The 26923-nt window shown below is 34.7% G+C and overlaps 1 protein-coding gene across 3 annotated transcripts in view; it reads left to right on the top strand.

Annotated features, from left to right (window-relative positions):
* The window catches only part of Ror (tyrosine-protein kinase transmembrane receptor Ror), a 237202-nt gene that overhangs the window by 93859 nt on the left and 116420 nt on the right, over positions 1 to 26923 (top strand). For 2 of the 3 annotated variants that reach the window (XM_072903495.1, XM_072903494.1), the window contains exon 3: positions 24579 to 24661. The exons of the other annotated variant lie outside the window; for it this stretch is intronic. The gene's annotated coding sequence lies outside the window, so the exon portion shown is untranslated. The remainder of the gene's footprint in view (positions 1 to 24578; positions 24662 to 26923) is intronic. 3 annotated transcript variants of the gene reach the window in all.

Below are 26923 nucleotides of genomic sequence, written 5' to 3'. Positions count from 1 at the left end.
TTTTATCTTCTAGTGTGCTCTTTCTTTCCTCCGTGGCTCTAGAACGGAAGAGCGAAAGAAATCTTGGCACGAAGTTTCCCTGGCACGAGGAGAGAAAGACAATGTTATTGCTACGCGGCGATGCAATAAAGTTCGCTAGGAACGGAAATTATAATCTAAATGATCAGAGTTTTTCTCGAATCGGAAACCTTTTTACTGCTTTCACGATCATAGAAATATGAATGTGTGCATCTCATGATAATTTATTCTCTTATAATTATTTCTTCTAATATTTTGTTAAATTTTGAAACTGAAAACATTCACATTTTCCTCCATCATATATTTTACTGATTATGTAAGAGTTTACACTGAAATATTAACTATTATCATTAAATGATTTTTCTCAGTGAGATTTTTCTGTGTTCAGTGCTGTATAATTAGAATTGATATCAATGCTAATTAGTTATATACACTGATTTTATTTAAGAGAGTATAATAAAAGTACTTTTTTATCGTAATCCTAGATATTCTGTTGTGTTATAATCTCATGATACTCTTAAAGTATAATCTATTTATCACGGTTGATTTACAAGAAAACAAGCTTCTACGGTTATGAATTTACAATAATTAGTCATAGAATATGAGCCATGAGTATGAATAACTGCGCTCATAAATTTCCGCTGACGTATCTTACACGTGCGTGTATCTTTTCGCTACTCGTATACGAGATGATCTTTCAAACTCACAGAAGATTTGTTGCAATGTCAACAGTATCTATAATTTTCAAGCCATAAATAAATAAAAATTAATATTACGTTTGACACTTGAATTATATTATTAAGTACTTAAAATGAGAGAGAGCGAAGACTTTTATATCTATGTCGAGTAATCTCAGATAGGTTTAGAATATTTAATTAGTAGTTTGATTTTGAAAATAATTCGTGTTGAAACGCGAAACGTATACGCAACCAATAATAGTAACTCATCTAAATATCACTCAGAAAAAGTCGATATGAAATTTTTTTAAAAGCTCGTTGTCTAATATTTTCAACCGATGATGAATCACCGCGTATATTTTACTGGGGGAAGGATTCCGGACAATTCCTCACTGCCCCAAGTGTGTTTTTACGATTTCGCGTAGTTCTCTTCGCATGTGCGCTGTTCTGAACGAAATAGCGAAAAGAAATCTCGCGGTGACCATTCCGAGGCTTATCTGCCGAATTACGTTAATGTCATGCCACTCTGTCTCCCTGGTTGTCGAGCGTTTTTACCGGGGTTGATCCTTCCCCGGTGTCGCTCTCGTCCGAGAGTGCAGTTTCAACCTCTCGATCGTTATCTAAACGATCATCTTTTGGTACGGCTGCGCGGAGAGATAACCCGGGATCGTTCTTCCAAGGATTCACCTGGAACGATCGTCTGGATCCTGTGCCTGGCTGATCCTTGCTTCCTCCATGCCAACGACTGCGAATTAACTCTTGCCATTGTTACGCTCCTGCGCACACTGACGACTGTGCGATCCTCGCTTCGACGCTTTAAAAAGCAGCGATTGCTATTCCGTGCGACGTGAACGAACATTGGTCGTGTTCAGAGAGAGAAAGAGAGAGAGTAAGAGTTAAATCGCACTTTGAGAGCTTTTATTGGACGAATCGTTTATCGCGAAGTTTTCAAAAAGTTTTCGCTGTTTCGATATTGCTAGAAAATAAATGACTTTAAGTGTTTCTCTAAGTGTAAGAGAGGACCAGAAATGATTTATTTAAAAAAGCCTTATTGTATTAACTTAAATAAATTTTTCCTAGATTCTTGATTTAAAATTTTTCTTAAGAAAAGTTTTATTCCGTCTTACTCTTTTTGATTGAATCCCTCAGCTGTTAACTAAGTTAGAAACTCGTTTATTTGATTTTCTCAATAGCGCAAGTTGCGCATAATATTTTTTAGCCAATTTAAAAAAAGACTTCTTTCTCAATATTTAATTTGTGAGTTCAACAAAAGTACGATTTACAGTATTTTCACAATTTAAAGTACCTACTTTTACAAAAGCAAATCTTATTTGATCGATATTTTAACTAAACGATTATGGGATAATTGAAGCTTTTTACATTATTGCTCAATAATTCATTTTTTTTGTTCCTTAAATAAATAAATAAATAAAATATATATATATATATAAACTTTTACGAAAATTCCGCACAAATTCGAAAATTTTTATTCAAGAATGTGTCTTGATTTTTTTTATCTAAAATTTAATAAATTATTTTTCTTTTTATATTATTATTATCTGGTTTGTAGCAACTCAAATATGCAATTAAATTTTTTTGCTTTTACTATTTTCCACATGTTTACATAAATTGTGTATTGTTTATAAAATTTGCGAACAGTAGTAAAATTTCATTTAATTTCATTTGCTGGCGAATTTTATCATATTTAAAATTGAATGATAAATTATTATGGACGTATATCACTATATAACTTTATTATTTACACGCGACGAATTCGCGTCATTAAAAACGATATTTTGTTATGCGAGTTTATCGTTCAATCTTAAATTCGATCGTTATAAACGACGTCTTGTTATGTGAATTTATCGTCTGATCTCAAATATATATCGTGTTTCACCGTCACGTTATTGAATTTAAAATGGAAGAGAAATAAAACCGTCGAGCTTTTTGTTGCTCGTTAGCGATCAATCTGCCAATTTCTCCGGATTGCTGCCCGAAGGATACGGCACTACTGAAAGACGGCTCGACTTGTTAACTAAAACACTCCAATTAGTTGCCGGAGGATCACATTCGGCTACGTGGTGGACCTCTGCACTATCGTCGACTTGCATCTTGAAATCCTATCATAAGCGTTTATGTCGTTGTACCGTAGGCATCATTTATTATGCCATTTTGCCCTCGCGATTTACATTTTCTTAGAAAGGAGAAAAGATTCTATCTTTCTTCGAATTCTTTCTGCGAATTTATTTGCAGGTTTTTTCATTAATTTAATTTTTTAGCCCTAGGAATATCAAAATTAATGTACTGCTCGCTAATTTAATTATTAAATTATTTAAAAAATTGATCATTTTATTTGTATATTTAATATAGTACATATTAGGCAGTTATTTAATATAAATTATTTTTATCAGATATTTGATATAAAATAATATTTGAAATTACAAATTATGTTTCGAATAGAAAAATTTTTAATTTTTAAGTTTTATTTTAATTTCTTATACATGTTTTTATAAAGTGCTTTATTTTTTCACATTCAAATATATAATTTATATTTTTTGCAAATGATTTATATTATCAGATTATTATCAATTTTGCAATCAGAATTCAGTTCATCGTAGATGAACTACTTGTACTAAAATTTTAAATAAACAATTTTACTACTCGTGCTTATATCTCTTTAAGAATATTATATATATTTAAGAATTCTACTCATACGTATTCTGAAACGAGAGACGTCTCGCAGATGAGTAGCAATTTCGCAAACAAATGGAAATTCTTTGCCGTTGAATTGTCTGGAGTTTCAAATACCGGTCGCAAAATGACTGCAATAAATGTCTCAAATTTTACAGCGCGCGACCGCCACACCCACAAGAAATCCTACTGTGTAACGCGAGCCACGACCTTTTCGTGCGCACAGCTCGTAATTCAATTCCGTGTCGTCGAATCAAAACGATTAATCTTCCGGCGGTGCACAACGAGCTCGACACGCTCCGTCTGTAAAAGTGTAAAAAGAGATCTCAAATTCTTTGGATTCTTTGACGCACGCGAATCCTTCATCAAATCATTCTTTGGTATGAAAATGACCGTGATAATATTTCTCGAAATTCCAAATTGCAACTTTATCTAAAATATTTATCGGTCAATTTATGCTAATTTGATAAATGTCAACTACATTATTTTTATGATTAATATAATGATAATGATAAGTATGTGACGCATAAATTTTGATAGAATAATCTATAATTATTCTATAAATAATCTATAATTAATTATGTATTGATTAACAATTAAAATGTATTCTGATTATAAATATCGTCTTCGGTGGAATCGGTTTTTTTTTTTATTTTAACATAATGCACTTGCAATTCTATAACACATATATTATGTGTGTGTGTGTGTGAGAAGATTTGATTATTATAAATATTATTAGAAATATAATAAATTATCCTCGAATATTATATAAATAATATTCGAGGATTTATAAAAATTGTGTGTTAAATAACAGAAATGTTGTGAACTAATTATTATGTCGCAATGAGTGTGATTATGTTTAACTGATGATTAATAATTATTATTTTTCTAATTATGACAATATTATTAACGGTTATTATTCTTTATTCTCGTAATTCTGCGATTGTTATCATTTCATCGCTGGAAGCTATTACGCAGCGCTCTACTCCGATCACTCCGATTGACCGTGTCAGAAATAAACGCGCGTTACGTAACGGATTGCAACCGATGCAAAAGCCAATGTCGCGTAAGCGAGATCGCCAGCCGAATTTACACCGCAATACCGGAAATGGCACGCACATCTTGCGTCTCGCAGCTGCTCCCACGCGCCATCCATTCGGCCTTCGGGAGCGCTATTTTGTATCGGACAATCGCTCGCGTCGCCCTACGTTGTAAATGGGATTCCGCGTGGGACTATCTAATTCCATCCTCCCCCTTTCCCATTTCTCTGGGAAACGAAATTCCGGATCGTAGCGTCTTTAAGTAACGACCGCTGTGTGTCGATATCCCGAGCAAAGAGCGCAAAGTGAATTTCCATCCGGCCGAGTACCGCGGTCCATTCCGCCCGCGGCTCCAATTTCTTTTTTCGCCTGCTTTTTTCCTCGTTCCGTTGCCTCGCTCCGTTGCATTTAACGAAATTGAGCTCGCGCGCATCGCTCGTCGCCGCGATAAAATTCGCTTGAAAATTGTTTCGCGTTGAGCGGCCCAACTTCAACTCACCCCGTGGTGCACTCTGGAATCGATATAATCCCGCAGAATGCGTCTGTTATTTTCTGATCGCGTAGACAATTTCTCATAGTATTGACTATCGAATTTTTGTTCTCATTCTACGTGATTATCGGATTACGGAATACAATATAAAGAGCAGGAATCAATTTTTAGATAGTAATATATATATAATAGTTATTGAGATAAATGATTATTAAATTACATTATGTTTAGAAACGTTCTGATCAAAAATTACTCGCAATTCAATTCAGACATCTTAATTAAATATAATTCGTCAATTTAAATCGATATGATTCAGAGTTTAATTGCTACATGTTTACAATCATTTTTATTCGTTTCAATGTATTTGATTACTTATGTATGACGTTTCGTATCAATTAGAACAGAACGAGCTTCGGAACACGCATTCATCGTAACTCCTAATCTAGGGCTAAGTCGTTAAGTTGGATGGTTATCGTACACGAATAGCTCGTATAACGCGTACACATTAGAGGATGTACAATATGTATTCTCCGTGGAATTTGGAGAGATGCTTCGTTTTCTTAATCAATATTTTAGTAAAAGTCTAATAGACTTTATTATTATAAATTGTTTAAAAATGTTATCAATTAATCTGTTCTAAATCATATTACTTTTTTACTTTTTTTTTTTTTTATTTTAATTTAAATTTTGGTCCAATTTGTGATCTTTTATAAAAAATAATGATATCAGATATACAATATTTTATTATATTTCATTATATTGCACATAAGAGAAATACGATCTTGAAAATAGGATGCATAGGGTTTTTTTTATAAAATTACGTTTATTTTGATGTGGAATTAAAAGACCACCATAATTGGCCATCAAAGTAAAAAGATGGCAAGAGAAGCAACGAGAGCTGACGTTGACTCCCCCTGAGAGCTCGCGCGATCCGATCGGATGCACACAATGCCGGGTGAATTTTTCCTTGGCGCGGCACATCCGTACCGGAGTTATGCCCACGGGGCATAATCGTTGAACCCCGAGTTCGGGTCAATCGCACGGCCTGTATGTGCTCGCGCGCTTCGCTACTCCTCCCATAAATTATAGCCCGCGCACGAAACAGGGCGGAACGAACGCTGTGCACGATGCCGTGTTCGGAGTTACCTAAGGCCCGCATGCAGTCAATTTGAGCATGAATTATACCCGGTGGTCGGATACCGTTTCGTTTCCATCGACACGGTGTCCCCGTCGCCTGTTTATCGTCTAAATAAAGCGCTTTTCCGCCGCTAATTGCGAAATCTTCTCCCGCCGAGACACGCTTGTGCATTGACAGGAAACTCGTATCTACCGATCGATTAATTCTCGATACCGGATAGTTTATTAAGACGTGTCGGTTAGTAAATACACCTCGGTCCAATGGTGCCATAAAATGCATCCTTGCGCGACGGCGACTTGTTACGTTATATCTCTACGAGATAATAATGGCAACGATAAATAATAGCTCTAGTATCAGCTTGTCGGTTTATCGTTTTATTTTATTATTTGTGCATGTTTCTTACTTATCTAGCTTTTTATTAATAACTTTTTTATTAAGAGAGAATATAACAATAATATATTTTACTTTTTATGATTCTCGACATATATCTGCATAAAATTTCGTACTACTTTAATAGCTCTTTAATAAGTTAATTGTGACATATTATTTAGTTAAATAACAAAATTGATTTCGGATTTTATTTAAATTTTATTATTTTATTTCAGTGCTTTATACTTTTTAGCATGCCAGCTTATAATGATATTGATTATATACGATAAAAAAAAACACGTCCCGGAAAGGCTATCGGATACTCGACGCTACGGTATTAATCGATTAGTGTACTTCATGAATTTTGTTCGTTGTCGTCGATGATAATACCGCTGAGAGAATTTCGCTGTATCTCGCGTCGCAGAGATGCAAAAATTATCTCGCATGCGTATGCACAGCGTGAATACGAGATGCGTTACCCCGAGAAAGTGCGTGCCGCATCTTTAACAACCGTTCGATATTTGCATACGTCTCATTAGCGATCGTTAATTGCAGCTCCGACGAGCGTCACCGCTTTAAGTATTTACTCGGAGAGCCTTCTTCTCTTTCCTTCCGCGATAATGAAGATATTCGCACGTTCGTTCGTTCGTTCGTTCGTTCGTTCGTTCGTTTGTTCGCGCTCGCAGACGGACAATTAAGACTCTGGCAATAACATTCGAATCGTCGGAAAAATGAGATAGGTAATACAATAATAACCGTCGCACGTTAATAGACACACGCACTCGTTCCGCGCTAGCACGTACACGACTCGTTAATAATCGTTTTATTGAGAGCCATTACGGGACTCGTTTGTTACACTAATTGTGCGGCCATGCGCGGGCAATCACGTATATTTTCCAGACACTCGGACTATTTATATACCAGGTGCATTGACTGCAAAGTCAGCCTGCTATCATTAGAAATTATTAGAGAATACCAGGTATATATGATGTTTGTTAAAGGCTATCTTTCTATAAATTATGTAGTTTACAATCTAGATACTTGTATATTTAGAATTATATTAAACCTATATTTTTGCATTTATTTTGATACACATAAAATAATTCGAGAAACCAAGTAAATTTGTTGAAAAAAAATAGAATACTTCGAGAACACGAAACGCAAAGTAATTATAAAACTATTTTGCCAGATTATTATATTTTGTTTCGTAACTTGTATCGATAACACATAATTATAACATCTGAAATAATGATATGCAAATGCAATGGGTTTTCGCTATATTTTTTAATACTCGAGCGCGCTGAAAAATATGAACGTAAAGATGAACAGACTTGATATTAACTGTTACAGTTTTAATATCCATAATTATCGGTTTCGATTCTCGATTATGGCCGTTGCTACTCCGTGGCCGGTGAGAATAATTGTGCGGTGGACGTAATCGTTTTCAGTCGTAAACGGAGCGCGGTAACGTGGCAATTAAAATCCTAATTACGAGTAATGATGACCCACCGTGCGTTCGCGGACGTTCGTTTAATTTCTCCTATTTAATTACCGTCAGTGCGAGCGATGTATGCGGTCCGCACGAATTCATTCTCGACGCGAGCGAAAATACTACGGAAAATGCGAGAGAAATAGAAAAACCGCGTTACACACGCAAAACATCTCATCATCGCGCAATATTCCAATTGCAAGCGAAATTGCACGCGATCCAGCGTGTCATCGTCACGATTGACGCAGTTTTAATTTTGATCAAAAGAAGGATGTCTTTTACTAATTAAAGACCATCTTGGAATAACGTAAAGTCTTAGATAATAATTTTTAATCGTTCATCAAATGTCTCGAAAGACAATTCTCGGCTGATTCAGTGCTCGAAGTGTCGGTACTAAAATTATTACTCTCCGTCAAATATATACGCGTACTTACTATCTTTTAACAAAATGGCCTGCGACTCGTGAACATTTTTGTCTCTAAAAAATTGTACTTAAAGAAAAAAATACGTCGTAACGGTCACGTCGAGTGCGAAAGGGTTAAATGTCCGCGCGCGACGTGAACTTTGTTCATAAATTCTGGCTGATACTATAGCTTGAAAAACCAGTTTCCAAGCGATGGAACGCAGATAAGACTTAAGTTATTGTGCGTTGCGCGCGTGTTTAAGTGCACCGGCTACTGGATGCCACACGATGGCTGCCCGGCCACAGAGTTGATGCGTATTCTGACAGCGCTAAAAAAATAACCCATGGCGATAACTGGTGATTAGGAAGAGCATAAATCACACTAACCGGAGCACTTCACACCCTACGCGACGTTGCCTGCTTCGTCATAACGCGACGACAGGCAGAGAAAGAGGATAATCATTCTTGCTGGAGTTGTAAGTATATGTTACGGAGTTCACGATGTATGCGTTTTATTCAAAAGAACGATCGTAGTAGCGAGGTTGAAAGACATCTTAGTATAATAATGGTTCGAGCAAAACGTTGTTCTTGTCATAATTTATTTCGTGTCTATTATGTATGAAAAGTATGGTGACAAAATGTATTGAGGCCATTTAGAGAATATTGATGACGATTGTGGTTGCAATACTTATATATCTTTATAATAATATCAATTTTTCATTTTTTGTGAATCTTTTAATTTACAAATGATGTCTTACAAGACAAAAATTTTATCGGAGAAATATTTAAGATTTAAAAAAAAAAAAAACAAATTTTCAAGATTGAATTATATTGTAAGGGAAATTCGTTGTTTGAGTATGTAAATCGATTAAAGCAATATTGAAAAAAAGTGATACTCAAATTAATATCATTTTTGATTGTTTGACAGAAGAATGAGAACAAGAAGAACAAGAATCGAGATCTGATAGACCGAGCTTCAACGCTGTATTCTCTACAAACTGTATTTTAGCCGAGTTGGAACAGTGCATTGCAATGGTGTAAGCTTCGATTGTGCTCGTTATCGAGATCGGCGGCTGGTCGGCCGACCATTCGGTTAAAACGTGAACGTAAATGGAAAGTTTCCTACGAGCATAAGGAAGTTGAACTCTCGATATGCCTCGCGCTGCACAATAATACAGTTTCGATTACGTCGATTGAATTGCCAACAGGAACTTACCCATTGATTGTCGCCCCGTTATATAAATATTATTATACTATTATATTATTTTTTTTGCACGTTATATAATAAATTTCAATGCATGATTCATAACTTTCACGTAAGATTGATAAATTTGGTTACTTGTGAAATGGACGTTTATGATGATTTATATATCGCTCTAAAGTACACAGACTTTTATAATAATTTTAGCCCCCACACATCTGGTTTTTATTATTCCTAGGATTTTTAATTTGGTACGCGAGGTAGAAGTATACACAGGGAACTAGAAGAAAATATGAGCCACGTCAAAAAGATAAATGCCTGCAGGCGCAATCGCGACAACATCTAGCAACCATTCTACTGTGCTTTGTCCGTCTCTTTGATAGTCTACGGTTTGCATTTTTACAACTGTCTTCTGGCATAATTAAACGCTGAAAACGACTTGGCAAAAATGACGAACTCGCACGGGCGTGAAACACGCAACGGTGTAAAATATGTATTTTCGCGTGTATCCGAATAATTTTTACCTCGGTACGTGGTTATGACGTACCCCGGCAAGATATACGAAAACGGGCAAGAAACAATTCCCGCGGGCATTTCGCGGCAAGGCAACATCGATTTTTCCACGTTTCTTTTTACGAAACGGAAGCGGTTCTATTCCTCGCGCATAGAATGTGAATGTGCAACGCGAGCGTATGCAATGCGTCCGCTTCTTTTTCTCTTTTACGTCTGCATCGATACAAAACCGTCGATGATGGACGATCGTTCACTGCCGCTGATTTCGCGGAGGTAACGAGAAATCAACGAGATGCGCGGTTCTCCTCCACGATATTTTTGCTCCGACGTTCATAACGAAAGACCTTGTCGTTCTCTCTTTCTCTCTTTATGCGTATAAATCGCGACGAATCGAATCTCACGGGACTACGCGATGGTAAAATCCTCCCGGGATGGTAAATGACGGAGAATCTCTGGAAAATCGTTGCATACATATCAAATTTTAGATTTGATGGAGAAACATTGTTATAGTTTAAAAACAGTGGCATAAAAATAAAAATATACAAATGGTGATAACACGTGTGAAAAATATTTTCAGGATGGATTTATCATTGTTTTATTATTCAAGCTAAAAATAATTTTTACGAATTTATCGATCCATTATAGCTGAATTATTTTTCTTTTTGAATTATCAAAACATTCTTCCATTATGCTATTATATTCCATTATGACATTTGATCAAAACATAACATTATTTCAAATTTAATATTTTCGCATACGAACATGTGTGTTTCGCGTCGTTGCCCCGTCTTTTTCCGATCGAGATGCGAGTTTGTCGCGTGCATTATTCGCACAGGCAGATATCAGCCCAACCGAGGTCGTTATGACGGCCATGTATTTTCCGACCTCCGGATACATTAATGTCGCATTTCGAAAAGAAGGTATGACTCTTGCGCCGGTATTCTCAGTTAAATATCTGTGGGAGGCGGGGGAGACGTTTGTACTTGCTATCTTGAGCGAAAGGAAATTGCGGGAATCGCGGAAAATGGAGGACAGTGGCGAACGACCGTCTCGATAAGGAAAGTTACGCAAAGAGAAGACTAAAAGATAGGAAATAGAAAATACGAGGTAAGAAATCGGCGTCGGAAGTCGCAGGGAAGGGAGGATGAGAGCGAAACGGGGGATCGCGTTAAAGACGCTAGGAAATGAAAAGAAAGCACCCAACGATACTTCGCCAATCGTACCATCTAAAAGAGCTGAGCAAACTTTGCGCAATATAACTTGATGTTTACCTCAAACTTTAATAATAAAGATAAATCGTTGGAAAATCTTTTTTCACAGTTCGCCGCGACGATGTGCCGGCGTAATTAAATATTCGGATATGCGAATGTATTAGGAGCTTGTTGTCTTTAATTTAAAGTTTTTTGTTTATTATTTAGTAATTAATTAAAAATATCTTTGATCTTACATCTTTGCTATTAATTGCAATAACTTGGAAAAATGAATGAAATTGCGAGCGAAAACTGTGACATATTGAGTTATTTTACTTTATTTTGTTATAAAAGATTAAAAATATTATTTCACTTATGAAAAAAGAATATTTTCAACATTAATGTCTCTAGATATTAGAATTATTTCCGATGTTGTATTCAAATGTTGAACATAAGTACGACATTTGTATTCAGTTATTGCATCAAGCATGCATTTTTCGAGTGCATAAAGCGCGGTCAATGCAGCCAAGTGTACTCTTTCCTCCGCGACAAAACGTCTCAAATGCGAATTCAGTGCGGCACGTACAAATGCACTTATATAAGCTCGACTTCGAAGAGACAGCTTATATGTGATGTCGACCGCCCGTGGCGCCGTGCAGGGGCTAGACTCTCCCTATAGTCATTGTAATCGCGCATATACTCGGCTGCATGCATGCATGCATGCATGCATCAAGAGCGAGACGCACGAAAGTACTGGACGTCTCGAGAGCTGCATATACCAACGACAATGGCGGTGCATATATTAACAATGAAGATACGAAAAGCGAGAATTTATCGATTTATTGGCAGTAGGCTTAGATAAAAGGTGTTTTCTTGATTGACTTTTATCAAAATTAAATAAGATAATAAGATTTTATTAATTATATATGAAAGGAAATTATAAAGAAAACTGTATTATTTGAATTTTTAGGACTTATAGCTTTGGACAAACAATTAAATTAAATTTTTTCAACAAATATGATTACAATACGGGAAATATATGTGTATATATAATATATAAATAAGTATTGAGAAAGAGAGAGAGAAAAAGAAAGATAATATAACATTGTAAATTCTATACGTGTGACGGTAAAAGAAACATAAATCTAATTTTGATTGCCGTTATCGACTTACCATTTTCGCAACATTGGTATTGAGCAAATTGCTTGATTGACATAATAGACCCACGTGTTCCCGGATTGTTGCGAAACTTGTATCGCATTTATGCGTTTCCGTCTGTATGACTATCTGCCCTAAGGATGATTCATTCCATCGTCGCGGCCGGAAGACAAATATTCGCGACTTATTCGGCAGCGGTAGCGTGCGTGCTCGATAACGGTAACGATAAGCTTCGTCGCTGGCGCGTCAGCAATAATAATAACCTGGATAAAAGTTCGGTGCGGTAGCGCATTACCGATTACGTTTGCTTGAAACACGAGGGGTGGCTAGATAAGTCAGAAGGATGTTGATAGTCAGTTTTTTTTTGCCTTTTTACTCCTTCTTGTTAGTGAGCCACACCTTGACAGAACTTTAATTTAGGGCTTTATTTACGTAAGAAATATAATGTTGGAAATTAGAATGTAAAAAGAATACAATTGTATTCTCATTAAGAAAAGATTTATTTTGTTAAATGATCTATAATTGAAAATCAAATATACAAAGAGACATCTTGTTGTATACATAATGTTTTTGAATCTGTAATCTTAAATTTAATATAACATGATAATATGTAATTATGGATACTGGTTGTCAAATAGCAGTACTAATTTTTACGTGAACAATATTTTATCCTTGGGCCATTTATGCTTGTTGGCTCGAGCCTGTAAAATCTTCTCCATGTAACAGTCAGAACGACAGTGACATTCACGAAGGATAAAACTGGAAGAAGAAGAAAGCGATATTTGAGAGATTTCTATGTGCTTTTCGTAAGTTTCTACGAAAATCTGGAAATACTTTGAAATAACTCACGTAACGGAAGAACCCAGCTGCTGAGATGCTAAAAATAATACTAAAGGAGCTAATTGTCGTCCCTCCCTCCTCTCAGACGTTGGTTTCTTTTCCATCGTTGCCGCCATCGCTCGCTCGATGGGGGATACTTTAATGGGACTTCCGGTCGCCGATAAAATCGCGATTCGTGCTTACGAATTTGCGTGCACTTCACTCACCGCACCGTTGCGGTGGGTGTCGTGCATCCCCCTCGAGAGTGCCTGCGCGATAATGAGAGAGAATTCGCGAGGTCGCCGAATAAGCCGCGGGGCCGGCCGGCCGGCTGGTCGACGCTTTCCGAAAGTGATCATTTTGATACTGACGTTCCTTGCGCTTTAATTATTCGCCGCGCGCAGTTTTCGAGCGGAAGCGAAATATTTTTACGCTCAGGTAATATCGCGTGTGCGAAAGATTGAGCGATTCATTAAGTACTTTTCATGATAAAAGAGTGACGGAGGTTCAAATTTTACGTGTACTTCCGCGGTAAACGAGAAGAAGAAACTTTTTAAACTTTGACTTATGTAACTCCCTTGGAAATTGATGTTACGACATGTAACAATTTTGTTTTGGACATTTAATAGAATGAGGCATCTACTCTTTAAAAAAGGATATAAAAGCGATAACGACTCTCTTGTCGACACCATGACGGACAAGAATTACACAGTGGTGTGCTACTTTCAAGATATATAAAAAATTAAACATAAAAATTATAATTTTTAGCTTATAAAAAATTATTTATACAAAAGTATTAGAGAAATAATATTTTTAAAAAAATTAAGATGTCATGTATTAATTTGATATGATCTGAGATATCATGGCAGAAGCTAAATAAAACTTTATCCGTTTGCAAAAAATACAAATGTCATTAGCTAATGAGTTCTTATTTTATCAAAATAATTGGATATTTTTAAACTGCATTTTTTCAACGTTGTTTAGCATAATTTTTCCATTTATTGATTGACAAAAAAATTTACTCTCAGCGTATTTATTTCAATCGTGCATTTGGTAACGAATAAAAAAACGAACGTGAATATTGTTTTTCAGCTCTTTTTCCAAAAAGGCTGATACCGTCAACTAGCGGGATTAAAACGTCCCCTTTAATTAGGCATCAGGTAACTCGATCCGTCCCATCCATCCATATGTAACCAGAGAATTTAACAAAGAAAGAGAGAACGGGAAAAAAAAGAGAGTATACTGAACGTCAGATCTCGTTATTATCGTACGTCCAATAAATCCGAGTAAGTTAATTCCCGCTACATGTTAGCTGTTTCGTTTTTCGAACGACATTGCCTTCCGTTTCGTATTGCTCCGATTACGTTAACCTTTTCGATGCTATATTTGTTTTGTAAAAGTAATATTTTGTTACAGAATCAGACGGTAATAGAATTATATTCATACTTGAAGAATAGCTTTTTTATCAATTGTATATTCTTTTTAATTTGTATATGATTATTATACATGTGCTTTAAAATTTTATTTGATTCAACATAGCATTGGTGATTCTACATTTATTATACAAATACAACATTTATAAAAAAAAACATATAGCATACTGCTACAAAGTTTAACGAAAGAATTGAGCTCTCGGTATTTGCATGCACTAATCGAATGTTTAAACATGCATCGTCTCCGAGCTTACGTAAGTCTGCTTTTTGCCGAGAAATCTCTGCCGGACCCATGTTAAATTTCTCCGCGGTCGTCATAAATTTCTCTAGCTGTGCGCAGAAACTTTGGTAAATAATTCTGTAGGAGACCAGAGTGCGCCAGAGTCTCTCTCTTTCAAGCTCGGGGACAAAATGCGGAAACCTTTGTCTCTTGTATTTGGATACTGCTCGAAGTTTACTGTCTGAGCATAGACGAAAGAAATAAACTATGCCTGAAAATAAGTACGAAAGGGAACTGTAATAATTACGAAAGCGTACTTATTTAATTTTTCAACAAGATTCGAAAGTAATTACAGACATCTCTTGATAAAGGCTTTAAAGCAGTGCGTTAATAATCCTTGAATAAAATAAATTTGATGAAATATGTAAAATTAGAACGAAATATATGTTAGTTGTAAAAAGACACATAGCTATTTTTTACAATGTGAAAAAGATATATCTTTTTTTGCAATGACTGTAAAAGGGATATTACACAGTTACCGGTAAAATAAATATCGTAAAATATTACTTTTGGAAAATAAAATGGTAATAAAAAAGAGTTAACAACAGATTTGTGAAAACTATATGAAATCAGTGATACGAAAGTAACGCGCGCGATCGCGACTTCCGTCCTTGGATTATTATGACAAACGGACCATCGAAAACGGCGATTGGATCGACTGTGAAACGTGCGGCACATGTTATCGCTACGTGTGCGTAGACGCAAAGGAAATAATTTATATGTGATAAACGTGCTCAGTTGAAATATAGAGAACGTCTCCCCCCTCGGTGAATCAAAATGCATCAAGTCGAGATTTTGATCAAATTTCGCTCCCGTACGTCCACATAACGTATTCGCTATTATTTTTCTTTGCTTTGTTGACAGTTTACAAAACTATTATTTTTTTTACGAATTCTTTCAAAAATATTGAATGATTGATACATTGTAAAAATAATTTCAATAATTCTTTTAAGCTGTTTTTATGCAATTTTAAGCTACGCTATTTTCTATTAATATATGCTAATTTAATTTTGTAATTATAATTAGTAAATTAGAATTTTTTTTAAATTTATAGCAAACATATATAAAATAGATAACATCATACATCATGTGTGTGCGTGTATATATCTTTTTTACAATAATTTATGTACCATTTTTTTATATACATATGTATATTTAAATACAACGTATTTTAATATACATATACTAGCTTCTCGACGAATAACTTATCCGTTTTTAGCGAAGCCATACCTTGGTGATATATTTTTTTGGCTTTTCAAACATTCCAGTTCTGTTTATCAGCGTTCGTCGGTATGCAAAACAGGCCTCTCGTCTCTAATATACATATAAAAGCCACTTGTCGTCGGAATGCGTTCCCGAGAACGGTTCATACTGCATGAGAGATCCTCTTTGTGGCGATTCAGGGTCTTGCAGCATTATTTTCGTATTCTGATCTGTAGTTCGACATATGCGATGAAAAGGAAAGGAAACTGAGTAGAGAGATAAATTTGCGGGAAGCAATTCTTCGTATAAGTGGAAAAGAGATCGATGGGATTTCAACTGGATTTTTTTATTGTAAGAGTTTATTTCCCTATTTTTTTTAGGAGAACGTAGATAGCCTTGATTTTTAGGTCTTTGTAATATTTACCTTGAAATGTAATTGATGATCTTTTGTGGATTGTTATTTCGATAAAAAAAAATAATATATATATAATATTCATAAAAAAATTTTCTTGATCTATATCAAAAGTTTATGCAGATTGTTTTTCCTTTATACATTTTATCAAGTTTCTGGAAATATTTTTTAATTTATTACTATTTTTTATATTAAATATCCATTTATTAAATCCATTGATCAGCTGATATTTACAACGATCGCAGTATGTGAATCACCTTGTGAAAACGATGAACTACGTTTGATCTGGTGACTCATATACTGATAACTCACGCGTATAATTATAGGTCCGCGTTTCGTATGAGCGAAAATTCCTTCAAGCCGGAAAATAACACGTACGCCAGTATTCTCTATCACTTACATATCGCGCGCGCTTTCGTTCGCGGCGAGCTTTAATATCAGATGTCTTATACAAAGATTATATGAAAATGAATAACAAAAACTTTATTGTAAGTAGGTATACTGGAGTATTTCAAAATTCACACCAATTTGATCAATTTTTATTTAAAAAATTGAATGTTTCTATAAGTTAGCATCTAAACAGATTTAAAGTGTAAATGAAATTGATTCCGTGATTTAATTCCTTTGTTTGGAATTAACTGAAGCGTGTGATTTTTTTAAAGATATTTTTAATTAGTTTTACACACAATTATACTAATTCTATTATAGAACAAATTTAATACTTTGATTTGAAAATATTTATGAATGTAAATATAAATTGAAGTGAATAATTGTTAAATCATGTCTCTCATTTACTTAATGATCTCGATTACTTCATTTCATTTTTTCAGAAACTACTGGTAACTCCTGATGTTTTCGTAAAAATGGGTAGATTTTTAATTGACACAAGAATTTGTGTATAAAAACAAGCGACGATAATTCTTCGACATTGCATACGCATAGTTGTGTGTGTACACATGTATGCATGTATGTGTATATAGATATGCATCGATATTTTTTAGAAAGACAGAGAGAGAAAAAGAGAGCTTCGAAAAATAGTTGTGGCCATCGGCATGCTGAAAAATGTCGGCTATCTCGATAGAATATCAAATCGAATACTCTGCATCCCCCTTCTCTACCTATCTCTTTTCATATTGACCTTTTTTCTATACCTTCCTTTTTTTCATCGGCATCCTTTCGCCTTCAGTTTTCTCCCTACGTTGCTGATGTAGAAAACGAATCCTTTATCAGCACGCCATTTGGCAGAAAAAATTCCATTTTGCGACTGCACCATTCGTGATAGCTGATAAGTTTGAAGCTTTGTTATCACTAATAATAAACTTCACAATTGATTATCTAAAACTTCCTCTAAATATAAGCTGGCGTTATGTGCCAGAGCAAAATTATTTTTATTTTGCGATCAATTTGCTATAAATAAAAATTAAAATCTACTTATTAGATAAGAATTAGAGTTTGCATCTTTAAATTTTAATTGTTTGATTCTTAATTAACAGTTTAATAATAAAATTTCTTTGTTTTATATTCATCATTAAAATATTACATATCGATAAATCTGAGATAGTTTTCGTAAAACATTTTTCTTTTGATTTGGATGGTGGATTAGAAACGATAAATATTTGAAAGATCAAATACATGTAAGAATCTTTATTCTTCTGGTCGGTTCACCATGGAAACCAATCGACGGATCAAACGGCGATGTCGTGTCCATATCGCGGAAAGAAATCGGGAAATTACTACCCCCGCAATGGCAGACGGGAGTTTTCCACGGCCGCGACGGAAACTCGCGTTCAAGAATCGCGCGCAATAAAATGCAAATTTTATTCCGCGCAATTTGGTTAAGCAGTGCCGCTCCCTCCTGCCGTCCGTTCAACCCTCCGTCTCCGTCTTTCCACCCTTTTTCACGAGGCGGCTCGTGCCGGCCGCCATAAAACAAAGCTTCGCGACGCGACCGAAAAACTCGAATGGATGAAACAGAACGAAAGCGCAAAGGGAGCAACACAAACAAACACACGCGAACTCCCTTGCTTGTATCTTCTCTTTCGTTCTTCTGTTCTCTTTTCCCATCCCCTTTTTTCGCTCCAAAGCAGCAGGTCAGCAAATGTTTTAACACCTAGTTGTATAACCTTCTAACATATTAAGAGATTACGATATATATTATGTAAAAAAAAGATAATATATTATTTAGTTTTTTATGAATAACATAAATTAATAAATTAAATTAAGATGTTTTTAATTTAACAGATAAAGTATTCCTTTTCGCGATATAAATATAACATTATTACATATATTCTTATTTACGTGTATGTGTATAAAAAATACATTTAATTTTATTTGGAAATTATGTCTAAAAATGCGAAATATTTAAACATCAAATATATAAGTCACGTTTGTCTATAGTTCTTCCTTAATAAATATTACATTATTACATATTTGATGAACCTTATATCGGAAATTTTATATTTTTCTTATTTTTATATTATGCCTGAAATTTTCTTTTTAGTTGGAAATAATATGTATATGTAATATGTTCTAGAATATAAATGTCTTTTTTCCCCTTTTATTTCTTTTCTTTGCATTTTCTCTTCTTTCTTTCTTACACTTCCTTTGCTATGTTTTTATTGCGCTAGTTCTCTCTTTATTTATCTACATTTTATTGTTGTTCTTTTATATGGTCCAGTCGCTTAAGAAAAGTTTACGAATGTATTCTAAAATAGACACAATGGTGCACTCGCGTGTAGTCGAGTTTCTATGCCAGAATATCGCGGAAGAAGAATGTTGTTCGAAACGCATTACCCGTTGCTGTTTGAAAGCTCTTTGCATTGATCGTGCCATTAATTTCTACTCAACCGACGAGTTACGCGAACTATCGATGGCACCATTAATGATACAATTTAGTACAAATGTTCGTTAAACTAACGATGTAATATCACACGATTAGCCATTCATTTATGCTGACAATTTGTAATATTCAGATATTCGGCCAACGTTTATGAGTTCACGCAAATTTATAATGTATTCGTACATATCAATGGTTTTTTACTTTATATATGTATAATGAAACAATATATTGCGTTATTGTATGTAAAATTACTGAAAATTATAGTATTAAAAACCATTTTTTATAATACAGTAAATATGCAAAGAATATTATGACAATTAAATAAACATTAAAAACGGAAAAAGAGGAAAAAGTTATTAATATATTAGTCATTATCATAAGAGGTACGTCTTAATACTAATAAATAAATTATTACATTTGATATTAATAAGTTGGAAAAAAATTGATTTTATTTTCTTGACTACTGATTGTTACCATAAATAAAAAGATATTTTCAAAAACTTATTTAAAAAATCGAAGAAAACTGCGTAGTTGAAGAAAAATTAATGTTTTACATATCGCAAAAACTAATGTTTTTTTTTTATTTCTTTAAATTAATTTACATAATATTTTTGTGTATTCCTTTCTGTTTATTCCTGAAGAACATTAATATTTTAAGCTGGAAATATCCGGCAGGATGTGAGCACTTGTTGTCATAAATCGCACGCCTTATGTGCTATGCAAAAGTATTGCGCATTGAATGTAGTCTCGCGGAATTGAATGTTCGCGGAAGTGCCGTTCATTTCTCTCTCTCTCTCTCTCTCTTTCTCTTTCGCATAAAACTGCCTGCGCTTGTACACCTGCCATCAGAACAAAATTGGTCGAGCTTTCGATACGAGGCACGTATGCGGTCCATTTAATTCACAAAAAGCAACGTCCATACTTTCAAACCGTTCTTTATTGTAAAACTGTGCTGTTCATAGCATTCGATTGCGAATTCGAAAATATGATTCATTGTCAGATGCAACTCTATTTTATTTCTTTACGTAATATTTCACGTAATTTGACAGTTACATCTTGTTCAAGAAAATTAGTATTAAAAAAATTACAATTAAATTAAATCGAAATAAATTATAAATTGTTCCGATTTATTTTTAGGTGTAATCAATCTTATATGATACAATTTAAATTAGAATTTTGCAGATTAATAATTATGTTTAATTTTGTTTAACACTGAAATCTAATTACTAATTATTTTTATAAGAAAAATATAGGTACATGTGCAATATATATCACATTGATTATAAAATGTCATAATTAATAAACCTTTATGAAAAGCCCGAACGTTTTTTATTAAATTATTATTTAATTTCTCTTTATAACATTGTCATAATTATATTTTTATTCTACGTTAATTTAATCTTTTATTGGATTTGATTCTTAATGTACAATTAATCCATATAATCATGTAAAGGTATAATAACAGCAACGAATAATGAAATTTTCTGGTTCATTGTGATTTTTTTCTCCAATATCTACAGGCAGAAAATGATCCTTTGATAGCGCATGTAATCACAGGAAACTTTTGTAACTTGATATTCTCAAAATTAAATCAATTTCACTCGACAAACTGATATCGATAACGTTCAACGCTGGATGACAAACCCCGTAACAGACGTATAAACGTGTAAATTCGCATTGTGACCTGCAAGTAACAAGGCCCACCCTCTCAGTCCCTCATTCCACTTTGGCTCTCAATGTGCTATACACTCCCTTTGTAATAGCTACAACGTTCTATAATTAATTTCAACCCTTCCGGGAATCCATTATCACGTGCACTCGGTCTCACAGATATCACGACGCCACAGTGGCTGAAAGCTCTGTCCATTCACGACAGAGCTCGTTATTGGGCCTATTGACTATCCCAATGTGAACACGTCGCTTTATTCGGAGAGCTAACGCCATCGTTGAATAATAGTAATTAGCACCATGATCCTAATAGTTGCTCTTTTTCACGCTTTGCTCTGTTTCAATAGCAAACAGAGACGCCAAAAGGTTTATTTTGTGTCACAAAGTCCTTTTAAATAGAAACTTTTGCTGTACAAATATTTTGAGTAAATAAATTGCATTAATTTCCTAAGCATAATGGACAATATAGTTCTAGCTTAGAAAATGTAGTTCTGACAGAAAAAGAAAAAGTATAAATAAAATATAACTTTTTAGAAAAATATGAGTAAAAAATTGTAATAAATTGTATTTATTTTTTACAGAATTTTACAAGCTTATTCGCGTCATTTTTCTTCAAAATTAAAATATTTTATCACATACATTTCTAACTAATATCAAGACTTTTTTTTAATTATTAGAAACTGACTTGGGAAAAAAATTAACAACTATGAGATACATTGGGAAAAAATATTTTAATTTATTAGACGCGTTTTTTTATCTTGATAATTGAAGATATTAAACAGCGATTCATAACAAATATTAATATTTTTCTTTGTTAAACACATAAACACACTGATAGATCGAAACAATTTGCTTTACCAGATTAATTCTGAAATTGTTTAAGCTTTCCGCTCTCGATCGTTAAAATCGCTACAGGGCTTAAATGACGAGTGACGCGTATAATCGCCGAAAATCCCCGAGCAGAAGCGACGCTGCCTGCAGCGGCATGCGTGGGAGTATTAATCTTGGTGTTTCGATACACGCGCGGATAGAGGCGCATTAAGGAAACTTATTGGAAGGAGCAGCCTGTAGTAGACAGTGCGCATTTACCAGCGACCGCAGACTAATACCTACCGATCTACTTAATCCCCGAGCCCTTTAGGATGTCAGTGCGCGCGCGGCGTCTGGTAATTAGCAGTCCCATCAACAAACAATGGATACCAATTTACCTAGAATAATGGCGCGCGCGCGCGCGCGCCGCCAAGAAAGATTATCTTTTCTATTCAATATCGCTCTATGATATTTGTGCGCAAAAGTCGGACATGTCGGAATTTCCAAACGATCGTGTCGTGAAATATTCACGGAAGTCCTCATGTGCGGTATCGGATCGTGGATCGTTCTCGGTGGATCTCGATTCGACTGCGAAGACACAGGCGAATATATTAACTTTGCGTAGAGACTTAAACTAGAATTAAGAAGCGCGAGTTTATTGCTTTCTATTTACCGTTGTGCTATCTTTTCTTAAGTATCTTTTACTATTCCTCGAAATTTAACTTGTCTAAACTTTTAATTTTCGGTTTATTATAATTTAGAAACTATTTAGATGCCCCGAGAGAGAAAAACTTTTAAAACAACTACGCGCGCGCGTGCAAGTTATCCTAATTTACTTCTTTCTAAAACACTCTCTGCATATTTTAATTTACGTACATATATATATTCTTTTTTATAAAATCTTGCGGCGTTTACGAAATTCGATGCAACAGGCACCGTGAATCCATGACAGAATCGAACGAATCCGAAGGCGTATCCGAAGAAACCACATTTTTGTTGTAAGAAGATCGAGATAAAGAAGGCAGAGAGCACGGTGTAAAGTCGGTAGGATGATCTTCCACGTTGCCATATTGAATTTCATTTGGGTATCCACTTTCATGTGCAGATGACATTCTTTGTCTTCCTAGTCGGCGGGAATATTGCATTCTTCCGGAAACCTTTCCTACCTCTTTCCGGGCGTGGAGGCCTCTCATCCGGTAAAATGAAATTCCTCGTCCAATTTGCCATCCGGTGCGAGTGCAAACGACCTTCACCGCTTCTCGATATAGAAAAAAGAACGAGGTGGAAAGATGATAGCCGGGGGAGGGAGCGCGAGAGAAACGAAGAGGCAAGATCGGAAATCGGAAGCCAGAGGGCAAAATGTATCGGGAGACCGAACGTCATATGTGACACTGGCGATTGCTCGGCCGCCTTTTTCCCCGTTTTTTCGCAGCCTCGTTTCACCTCTCTCGCTGCGAAACTCGATATCTCGCGCGCAATAAAATCGAACCTTTTGAGAAAGCAGCCTGTACCTTTGGCTCGAGTTATTTCCATGGCTTCCACGTCGGAATGGAGCGTGGGAGAGCGAGCAAACAATACCGCTGATTTTAAACGCTCCTACGTGCACGCTGCGCCGGTGAACTTTATTTCCAGCACCTCCTCCTCCTTCTTCCTTCTCTTTATTCTCGAGATCGAACTATGTTAATATCCGGATGCGTGATTCATTGAAATTAACGTCCTTGACCCGTTCCAATATAAAACATAGACAGACTAGTAAAATATTTGCATAAAAAGAGAGAAAAAAAAACGTTTATAATTAGTATTTTTAAACGAGATATTTTTTTCCCTTAAAATTAAAAAAGTTTTAACAATTTAAGCATTCAGCAAATATAATATCGTAGTAAAATATATATATATATATTTATTATTTACATAATTTATATAAAGTTACCAAAATAATCAAATTCAGAAATGACGTCTAGTACACTTGAATCTGTAAAGTATTACATTTCGCGAAATCGAAATTCAGACTTTTACGCGGGTCTGAATTTTTATGCGAGATCTCATGCAGTCATGTATAATATAATACTATACTGCTCGAATGTCCAGCAGTTACGAGCACGGACGAACTCCTCTGCGTTTTACTGTAAATGGATGTAATGCAAGTAAAGTAATATTATATAAAGTTCATTTTCTCCTTGAACGACATATATTCTACCAAAATTGCAGAAATTTTACAGAGGCATTCGTTAATATCGATGTTGAAATCATGCAATTCATAGTATAAAACGCAGATGACGTCCGAACATGCTCATTCGGAAGAAATAAATACGGATAAAAATCTTGATCTCTCTCACAAGGAAATACCACAGCCATTTGTTCACAAAACTCTTTTTTCCACGATCGAAAAATAAGTCTAATGTTTAATTATTCCACAAATATTGTTTACTGCTTCATCGACCAAAATGGCAATCGGAATGTCTCGCAATCGTATACTCTCGCTTTCAGACTCGAGATCCCGAGAAAATCCGCTTGAAGCTCTTAGGTCTTTCTGTCTTTCTCCGAGCTCTTCATGGTATATACTTAATACCGAGAAGCTTAGAGAGTGGCGCACTTCGAGGAGCACTCAGAGGGCTCGCCTGTCCTCCCTCCCTTACTGGTTTCTTTCATTAACAAAGTGTCTTCCTGTTCTTTATTTCACCGTTTCCTCCGCCTCGAGAAAGAAGCTAACTGATGAAAATCTTTTTTCTTGTTTCAGGTAAGTGGTCCGATGCTCTTTTCCCGGAGAACAACGCGTGGCTGTTCGCCGATTTCTTCTCCATTTTTAATCAACGATTCGAGGTAAGAAAGAAAAGAAACAATTTTCGCTCGATTACCGCAGATAGTGACTGTCAAATTGACCTTACTTTAATTTGTTATTACAATTTTGGTATTAATGGGTCAAAATAATATTAATAATGCAACAAAATAACAATTAATAAATAATAATAAATATTGATAAAATTTAGGCTTATAATCTGACTTATAATCCTTTTTTAATAAATCAATATTATAATAATAATAATAATATATATTATATATTTGTCTTAATTATATATACTTTAATTATATATGTAAAATGGTTAATGGAACGTATAAGTTATACGATAGCGTAGAATTCTAGACAGAAAAAACAGAATTGCAAAGAGAAACGTTTTATTTGTTACGTTTTCCCCCATGCATACGTAACTGTATATACACGTGCGAGAAGACTGTTGTGCGAAAAGCTGTCTGCGATATTCCGGTTAGCTCGAGTCGACTCTTAGAAACGTTTGCTCACGCGTCTCGTTTCTCCGATTTTTTTTTTTTCCGGTCTGCGCGCGAGTCTGCGACATTCGTGTGTATCGGTAGCCCCAGGTATACGTCGCACGTGGCGCAAAATACGAAGAGCAAAACATGAGCGCCCCTCGGCAGGTTCTGTTTCTCTCTGGAGAGGATCGTTTCTTCGCGTGAAATTCCCCCGTGAATAATTAGCCGACTACAAAGACGAAAATAACTGACGTTTTGCACGACGCTGCGATCCACATAGCACTTTGTATACACTATTATTCGGTAAAATTAGAATACGTTGCAAAGAAATTTAATTATTAAGTTTATTTTAAATTTTAACACACATAGTTCCGTGAAAATTTTATACATTGTTATTATCTTCTTTTTCTAATTAAGATTAATAATGTACGTGAATGATCTATTTGAGAATGCTCTGTATATATTTAAAATGATAAAATTCAAAATTCTTAAAACGCTTAAAAACATTTAACATAAATCTCGATAACTTACTATCTCAATAATTCTGTCAAACAATATTAGACTCTGGAAAGGTATTCTAAATCTATAGATAAATATGTTTTAAAAGTACATCCATGTGTTATGTAATATTATTGATACATTTTGTTTGCATATCGGTCTTTCAATATACTATCATAACGATACAGTACAATTGTATTGAATGGAAAGTTTCGAATAGAAGAACAGATTTTTATTGTGCGAAAATCATCCTCTAATTGTCGATTCAACTACCGGTTGCGCAAGTCGTGTTCCAAGTTAAATGTCAGACAATTTACAGCGACCGTAGGCGCATGTAAACCGTTCACATTTACTTGGAACGAGGTCACAATCGTGTGTATTCTTATCTGCGATGAGCCATTGTCGAGGCTGTTGACACGTGCATCTTCTGCATCTCAGTCTCTGCTATTATGCATTTTCTCTCTTTGATTATGTTGAGGCGTGATACGTACCGTATGTCACAGGTGCAACGTGTACCGTATACGAAAACGATCTCAGTGAAATGGCATTTTTTCCGACCATGAGTCGACTGTATCTTTCTATACATTGATGTCATAAAGAAAGTATGTCCAAGATATATACGTCTGTTTAAAAGAGTCTTCAAAAAAAAGTAAAAAGGTCAACTAAGAAATATTATTTTGCTAATTAGTATTTAACAAAATAATTACATGTTTACGAAAATATGTTTTTAAGCTAATTAAGGTGATTATGGCAAAATATGAGAAAATTAAGAAATTTTAATAACTTGAAAAAAAATTCTCTGGTGGAGCAATAATTTTTCCTGAAAATTCTCCCGAGACTTATAATGAAGTACGTAATGTAAAAGCACCGTTGTTCTAGTTTGGGGGTAGGAACGGTATTTTTACATTTATCCTTTCCAGGACCGTGGGAGATCTTTCCTAATTATGCGAGAGAATAAATTATAACTCGCTTAATTTCTGACTTTGTTCTCACATAATTTTGCAAGGTGTTCTTCCATAAACTGAGATTATTCATAAACTAAAGGATTCAATTAGATAAAAATCAAGAAATAGATTTTTATAATTACATTTGTATAAATTTTCACTTTAGACAGCATTTCTTAGGCTACATAATTTTTTGTAACTTTGCCTTTAATGTACAGAAGGCTGCATTGTGAAAACTTTATACAGTAAGCTTTCAATTTTTCTATTTAAGATAAGATAACGTTCTAATAAAATTTCATTTTGCTAAAAATTTATTACAAATAAAATTTCAATTCTTAATTCTAACGAGTCATTAAATTATACCAATTTATAG

The sequence above is a fragment of the Anoplolepis gracilipes genome, chromosome 12, assembly GCF_047496725.1.
Source record: "Anoplolepis gracilipes chromosome 12, ASM4749672v1, whole genome shotgun sequence".
NCBI classification, from domain to species: domain Eukaryota; kingdom Metazoa; phylum Arthropoda; class Insecta; order Hymenoptera; family Formicidae; genus Anoplolepis; species Anoplolepis gracilipes.
This window is presented reverse-complemented; position numbering and strand designations above follow the sequence as displayed.